The sequence below is a fragment of the Hyaena hyaena genome, unplaced genomic scaffold, assembly GCF_003009895.1.
Source record: "Hyaena hyaena isolate Hyena2069 unplaced genomic scaffold, ASM300989v1 scaffold_1536, whole genome shotgun sequence".
Lineage (NCBI taxonomy): Eukaryota > Metazoa > Chordata > Mammalia > Carnivora > Hyaenidae > Hyaena > Hyaena hyaena.
In genome coordinates this window covers 1-9124 of record NW_024082171.1, presented here as the reverse complement: position 1 = coordinate 9124, position 9124 = coordinate 1, and positions in this window count along the sequence as shown.

Below are 9124 nucleotides of genomic sequence, written 5' to 3'. Positions count from 1 at the left end.
TCATTGTCATTCAATTATGCTTTTATATTGTCAACCATGTTGTTAATATTTCATTAGCTAACATTTGTTTTTATTGTAACTATTATATAACTATTTAAATTTAACACCAAATAGAATCAAAATATATAGTTCATTAAGTCTTTAATCTATTTATGTCTGAGTCTAAGAATTTGATCCAGCAAGAGATACTCATATTAATAACTAATGTAAGACTGAAATATATTAGACATCTGTATTCTAACAGTGAAGAGAAAGATGGAAAGAATAAAATAAAATCCATTTGCTTGTAAAAGAGAAAGCACTAGTGTTTTTTAAACAATAGTAATACCCTTGCTTTTTGAAAATTCTTTTAGAATAATATATTGTGCTCCCTTCTAAGTGATGTGAAATATTCAATGTGCATATCATGTAGCCATCTCTCTTCTCCCCCAAACAGTATCACTAATCCTCCAAGGTATTCTCTCCAGCTGAACCCAGATGTAGCTTCAGAATATTTCTCACCTTAGTGCTCTAAGCAGCCACTATCAGTCCATGAGAATTGGCGCTGGAATTAAAATCAATTTGCTTTTCCATTTGCTATTCCAAACAGATCAGGAGAAGCTGGAAATTCATACTGGAACACTAACATGACTTTAAGAAACAGCCCAAAGTTTGCATGGTGAAGTTGTCTATGCACTAGAGTGGGCGGATTTCTGAGGTCTAAAATTATCCATTAGCCTAAGGGACATCTAATCTATGAAGATGAAAGATACTCTATTGTTCATTCTTTTGTTCACTTAAAACCCATTATTGAAAACATTTAAGAAAATCTAAGTCATTTCTTACCAGTCTAAATTAAAAATTGTTTAGGTTTTCCTATAAGTGGTGTTGAGGGTGGTAGGAAAATAGAAGGTAGCTGCCTTTAGAGAGTGTAGAATTTTCCCTTAATACCAAAAACATACTACTCATTAAACACACCACTGCAAATAAGACAAATACCCTTCCTCATGGATCTTACATTTTAATTAGGAGGCAGTAAACAACAATCAATTAAACAAATAAATAAGATAGTTTACATAGAAAAAAAGTGTTCTGATGGAAATTCAACAAAATAATGGACTAAAGAGCAAGAGGGATGGAGTACCACTAAGAAGCCATGGGAGTCCTCTCTGAAGACCGAGATACTGATGACAAACAGAACGGGAATTGAGATATGGCATTAATGTCAATGCTGTTGTCATTCTAATAGAATTCTTATGGTCTATTTTATTGTTAATACTATCATGCCAGAACTGCTTTCATGGAAAGGCATGAAAGAAAAGAAATCCAGGGAAGAAAATAGAATGTACAAAAGCCATGAGGCAGGAGTAACCTAATCTATGCTTTTGCACAATACGTGATTAATATTAAATCAGTCTATACGAAACTTTTCAATTGCCTACAATTTATACAGAATGTTTCATCTTCCAATAGAACACACTCATGACCAAATGGAGTATAATGCACTGAATGTAGATTACTCCTATTTTGCTATTTGTTTTTCTCAAGGTAAGTATTCAAACCATTATCCCTAGGGGTAGATAGTGTCTCAGTTAATATGGTTGTCTTACTTTATCTATCATAACTATCTTTCTCTTCATTGGGACAAAAGTTTTACTTTTCTTCTGCTGAATGTCTGTATTTTAAACTCAGTTCAAGGTTATTAAGCATCTCTTAATTGTTCAATGTTTTCAACAAACAAATTGAAAACATTAAAAAAAATTGTAATTGCTATAATTATTGTCTGAAGCAGTGATAGGCAACTACCATTTACAGGCCAAGTCTAATCTGCTGCTTGTTTTGGTATATAAACTTTCATTGGAACACAGCCTTGGCCATTCATTTACATATTGTCTGTGGCTACTGCTGTGGCTGCCACAGGCAGAGGTGAGCCTTGCAACAGAGACCCCGCAGCCTGTAAGTCTAAAATAGTCACTATTTGGTCTTCTACAGTAAAAAGTTTCCAAACACCTTGTTTGAAGTGCTTCAGTGACATTGGAGGACATTGGAAACACCGACGTATTTTACCAAAGTCTTCTGTGATAACTTTAGTTCTAGTTTTTATTTTTATCTACTTCCATTCTGTAAATTTCACCTGAGCCAATTAATTCTATTTCCAGTTTTAGAGAAATAGAACTCTTTTTAATTTTTTTCTATGAAAACATTCCTTTGTATTTTTTAGGCCAATGTACTATTTTCTTCACCAAGTGTACCATTTTGTGTTTTCTTCTTTTCTTCCTTTACTTTTTCTTTTCTTTTTCCTTTACTTTTTCTTTTCCTTTTCTTTTCTTTTCCTTTTCTTTTCTTTTCTTTTCTCTTTTCTTTTCTTTTCTTTTCTTTTCTTTTCTTTTCTTTTCTTTTCTTTTCTTTTCTTTTCTTTTCTTTTCTTTTCTTTTCTTTTCCCTTACTTCTTTCCTTCCTTCCTTCCTCCCTCCCTTCCTTCCTTCCTTCCTACTTTTCTCCCTTCTTTTAAGTTAGGAATACTTCTTTCTCTCCATCCCTCCTCGAGAATATTTTTTGTACGACATTACTTGAGTTTATATAATACAGTACCTCCATAGCAAAATTTTTGCTGTCAACATAGAAGAGAAGCCTTGACTAAGTAAAAGTTGCCCCAGTTTTCCTTGGTGGAGAATAGAAACCTTATTGAATTTAGATCCATCCTTCTATGGTCAGGAATTGTTGCTCTATGGCTCAAAGCAGCAATTTGAACATGATTTGTTTCATCAAATAATTCCTGAGAACAAAACAAGCAAATGCATATATATTTTTTCTTATATATATTTTTTTCATATATATATATTTTTCATATATATATATATATAATTTTTCTTTTGGAACACCACATTAAGAGGTTCCACATTAGGAAGACTGATACTCAGAGACAGTAGTCAGAATTGGGATTAGTATCTTGATATATCACTGCACCTTAACTCACCATATACGGAAGCTTGGCCACAAATAACAGCAAATATAAGTCTGAATCCTGTATTCAAGTTTCAAATTACAGCATTTACAAATGGGATGACTTGGCTAAATCATTTACTCTTTCTTTATTTAACTGTTTCTGCTGTAGCTGAATTTGCTTTGCTAATTATTTTTTTAAAAATATTATCAATATGATAAGCATTTTGTAAAATATGATAAGCATATCATAGGATAAGAATTTTATGGGATAAAGTGAAGATCAAGAGAATTCTTGCCATTTATTCTGCCATTTCTGACCTTGAGCACATTATGCTAAGTGAGATAAGTCAGAAATAGAAAGAAAACTACTGTATGATGTCACCCACATGTGAAATCTATAAAAGTCAAACTAATAAAAAACAGAGAGTAAAATGATGGTTGTTAGCAGGGGCTAAGGAGTGGGGGGGTGTATGTTTGATGTTGTTTAAGGGTAAAACTTGCAATGATTAGTAAATAAACCAGGAACATTTAATGCATAGTATAATGAATATAGACAACGGTACTGTTCTATAATTGTGTAATATGATAAATATCTCTACAATGGTAATCATATTATAATATATAAATGTATCCAGAAATATGTTGTATATGTAAAATTTTCACAATATTAAGTGTCAAATATATTCCTTAGAAATAGAATTTTGTGGTACCTTTGTGGCTTGGTTGAGTATCTAACTCTTGATTTTGGATCAGGTCATTATCCCAGTGAGGTAGGATTGAACCCTGTGATGGGCTCTGCATTGAGCATGGAGCCTGCTTAATATTTTTTTTCTCTCTCTCTCCTTCTCTGTCTCTTTCTCACTCTCTTCCTTTACCCCTCTCCCCTGTAGTATCTCTCTGTATAAGACAAAAAAATAAATGCAAAACTAAAAAAAATAGGATTCTGATACCAAAGAACACATACTAATTGTTTTGTAAAATACTTACAAAAATATTGCCAATATTAGAAGTGTTTCAAACAAAGTACAAGTGAAAACCATCAATGATCACTGAAAGGAGAAATTACTTCTATGAAGCAAAAAGTTTATGTAATTTGTGCTGAGTCTTATAAAAATAAGATTTCAATGATACCTAATGATAAAGCATGAAGTATTTAGGCTACATTTACTTTTTTCATTTATTCATTTATTCAACAACTATTTATTGAGCAATTTTTACATGTAGCCTCCATGCGTGGCCACGTATCAGCAGTGGCAAACCAAAGTACATGCTAATAACTTTAATGGAGTTTGCTATCAAATTGAGGGATTGGTTAATACAGAAATAAAAATAGAAAGAACAACATGCAACAAGTGAGAATGTAGATGAGAAGGAAAGGACAGGCAGTTTGGAAATGGACATAAATCTATTCATATTATTTCTGTTGCATCCTTGAAGAAATTGAACTTTTTAGAGTACATTTTCTTATCAATTACAAATATTGCCTAGAAACAAAAGTGAAATTCTTTATCTTTTGGAAAAAAAAGTTTATTTTTTCCCTCTGTGAAATACATTGGCAATTCATAAAGTTACTGCTGGAACTTTGATCTTATTGGTTACTATAGAAGCATTTATTTTGAAGTGGAAAATCATGGTAGATGTTTTAAATTCCATGTCTCTGACTAGTTTGAATATTTGAGCACTATATCCATTAGTTTAACCGAGATTTATTGAATTCCTACTACGTTCACGTGCTGGTGACACAGCCCTGGATAGTTATGTGTGGCCCTTGCTTTCTTGGAGCAAACATTAATGTATATAACAGAAAGAAAAAGGTGAACAAGTAAACTCAAGATAATTTTAAGATGCTTTTAGATAATAGATATAAAATGGAGAGATATGATAGTGATTGAGACTCAGTGTGGACATCATATTTTAGATATTGGGAGTTCGGGAAGTTCTAAGAAGAGAATATGGAACAAATGCTTTAATGGTAAATGAATCCATCTGTGGACAAGTCAGAGGAGAGTGTGAAGTAGAAAAAAACAATGTGAATACATCAAGATAAAAATTAATTTGGTACATTTTGAAAATAGTGGGAGAGAGTCAGAGTAGTTGGACAACAGTGTATAAAGGAGAAAGTGATAGTTTGTGTCATTGTAGAAACTGTCAAGAGCCTGATCACACCAATTCTGGGTTCCCTGGTAAAGGGTTTAGGCTTTATTTTAAATGGGATAGCATGGAGCTGACAAATTCAATTCATACTTTTAAAGATACTTCAGTTGTTTCATGCTGAAAGTATTTGGAGAGGATGAAAGTGGAGAACGTATTAAGGAGGTCATTGTACTTGTCTAGGTAAACGATGAGGATCACTTGGATTAAGGCAGTGGTAAAGTATGTGAAATAGAGAATTTGGACATGTTCTTAATGTAGAATTGGCAGAGCATTATTAAAACTTGAATGTAAAAGAGAGGGGATGTAAAAGTGGAGGAATCAAACAACTGCTAATTTTATTCTAACAACAAAGGGATAATATTGCCAATTACCAAGAATAGAAGATGGTAAAAAAAAAAAAAAAAAAAGCAGATTTGAATATGGGACATCTGCCTATTTGGATATCATAGTACAATAAAACCATGGTTTGCAAGCATATTTCATTCCAGAAACATGGTTGTAATTCAAAGCACTTGTATATCAAAGCAAAATTCCCCTTAAGAAATAATGAAAACTCAGATGATTCGTCCCACAACCCAAAAATATTCATATATAAATTATTATAATACTGTAATACAATACAAAATAATAAAGAAAATACAAAACATAAAGGTAATAAACTAATTAACCTGTATTTACCTTTGAAAAACTTCCCGGTTGGTGTGAGGGAGACGAGAGAGGAGAGTTATTGTGTAGGATGACTTTCACTATCACTAACAGATGTTGACTACAGTACAGTATTAATAAACTCTCATCATATACTATATTTAATATAATTGGCAATAAGGCACCTGCCTGTATCTGCAGGCAGCCTGACTTAGAATGAAGCAAAGCATTCCTAAGCTTATTGTTATATGGAAAAGCAAAGGACTGTCCATAGATGCCTTGAGGTGACAAAAAATACACTAGTGCCAGTGTGGGTACCTCCAACGTTCTGAGAAATCATTGATTTATACCAAACACCACAGCCTGAGACCAAGCATCTGTGCATGGGAGATGATCGCCCACAGTCCCGCAGAGAGAGAGAGAGAGAGAGAGAAGAATCATTGGCTCAGTTGTGATCATGTGACATTTAGCATCACATACTGCTCATATTGCAAGTCATCACTCGTTTATCAAGTTAACACTTATTAGAAATGTTTGCTAATCTTGTGGAACACTCACAGATCAACTTACTCACAATGCAAGGTGTCACTGTATTTGGATACTCAAAGCTAGAATTCACAGTTAGAAGTGAAGGCAGAAATTTAAGACTTATAAATATACAGATACTAATAATTTAGAATGAAAGTTCTACAGAGACTGTGTTGATGAAGAAGAGAAAAAAAAAATCCAAGACTGAATCTTGAGATAATCACACATTTCAAGGTTAGAAGAAGAGGGGGAGCCACTCTAAGGAAGAATAAGTGGCCAATGACGAGGAATTAAAAGAGAATAGTGCCACAGAGAAGTTTCAAGAAGGAAGAAATTAATTGGATTAAACATTGCTGAATGGTCTACTGAGAAGAGGATAATGAAATGACCATTGGATTTGAAAACATGGAGTTGAGGTAACAAAAGTTTCGAGGAAGTGAAAGGGACAAAAATTTATTTAGAGAAGGTAGAAGAGAGAGAGGGCAAAAGAAAGAGGCAAGAAGTATAGGCAATTCTTTTAAAAAATTAAAAATATCTTAATTTCAGAATTCTGATATTGACAATACATCTTTTATACATTGTAAATATGTAATGTACATACGATGGAAATTTATTATACAGTTTGCCATTATTTATTAATGTGTTGACTATAAACCAAGAGTTAGTAAATACATGCATTTAAATATTGATGGCAGGGTTAGGTAATTAACTATAAAGGGAAAGAAACATATCACCCCATTTTGATATTTTCTCTGTCAACATATCTTTCCTCTTGGTCACAAGAAGTTTCAGTTCTCAAAGTTTATTTTATAAAGCATGATTAAAAGTACATTAAATATTTTTCTTAATTTTAGAATTTAATTCTGTGGTCATAAGAACATGGAAAAGTATTTAAAAGAGTTATAATGATCCACGATTTATGGAGTATTAAATTAAAATATGCAAGTTGATATGTTATAGCTAGATTTACACAGTAAGCTCGTAATAGTGCCTGGATCATTGATTCCTTTAGAAGTGATTATGACTTGCATTTATCATGGTACTCAGAATATGAAATGCACAGTCTAGAAATACAGTTTTAAAAAGTAAATAGAAATAGAACTTTGATTGTAAGTTACATAAAGTACACTTCAAGTTTTTAATAAGATTTATGACTTGAAATATGAATTCATAGAAGTCTCTATTAGCTGTATGATTTGTGCTAATCCTATCAACTTCAGGTTTTGTTAAATAATCAGAATTACGATACTGTACTTTATTTCATTAGTACTCATAGCTGAAGAACTGCATATAACCTTTTATATTACAAAGGAATGGATTTATGGCATGATTACAGCTGTTTTCAAATCAAACATTTCACTTTAATATTTGTAGTAAAAAAAAAAAATCCTCTTTGCCCTTGATAGATTTCCCATCCTGCTCCATCTAAAAAATAAATCATAGATGTTTTGATATTGGAACTTTTAGAAAAGTAATCCAGAACACTTGAAAAATGTTAGCATAATATTACTAATTTGTTTTGCTTCCTATTAATAACAAAAGCTATGTAATGGTTGTGTAATATATACTCTAGACTACAACTTGTAAACGGAGTTCAAGTCATCATAAATTATGCTGCTTCTTTTTATGCTAGTGTAGTTAAGAAGTCGCCAACATATCCATTATAAATCTTTATCTTTTGGGCTTTTATATGCCATAAAGATGCATTTAAGTGCAGCTTACAAGGTTACAGTTTGGGAAAATATACCTTTTAAGAACGTTGAGAAAAAGATTGCAAAGAGACTATTATTATGGCTTCACTATGAGCAAGTGACTATTTAAATTAAATATTGAAACAACATTTAAATGTATGTTGTCAAAAACCATGAAAGGTCTGAGATGTCACCCTACTTACACAGTACATATCAGAAACATGAGCCTGGGTCAGAGTAAAGAGTTCTATTATACTCATAGCACAATCGACAACCAAAGTGATATTGTGGTATCTATTTTTCTACTCTGACAACCTGGAAGACCGATATGATGAAAGCCAGATGGAAAAATTTACTACACTCATGGTGAGCCCATTTTATAGGTGAGGGCTGGAAAATATAAATTTCCTACATTTATGAAATGGAGAGACCATTTTCTCCCTTGCCCTTCTGAAAGAGTTTTATTGGAAAGGAAAATAATGCCCTAACCTAGCTGTCTATCTGGGAATGTAACTTTTGGCTCTTGGAGTGATAGGGAAAATGTGGATTGTTATGGGAGCAATAGCTCAACCACTAGGGTACAGATCTAAGCCTCATAGAATGTAAAAAATAAAATACTTCTAGAAGAAGTGAAAGTAAACTTTCTCAATCTTTTATGGAGTATAGATTTTCATTTCTCAGGAGACCGAGAAAAATAGGAACAACGAGGATGTCAATAGAACTTTGTCCCCTGCAATATAGAAGTTGTAAAATTTTATCTTAATTATTATTTTGTAATAGCAAAAATCTTCCCCAAATTCTGTAACAAGCTCCAATATTTTTGTCTATAAAATTTGATTTTTAAAACATATATATTATTTTTCCAAATATATGATATAGCAATTATGTATGCTATGTAATGTTTTCTTGGTTTAAAATTAAGTTTATGAGGAGTTTTGGAAAAGGATTCTCATTTTGAACAACAAATATAATTTTATTTATTTATTTTTTATTTTTTTTATTATTATTATTTTTTACAAATAGTTTATTGTCCAATAGTTTCCACATAACACTCAGTGCTCATCCCCAAAGTGCCCTCCTCCATGCCCATCCCCCCCTCCCCCCCACATCCATCAGTCCTCAGTTTTTGTCAGCATTCAAGAGTCTCTCATGGTTTGCCTCTCTCCCTTTCCCCCACCATT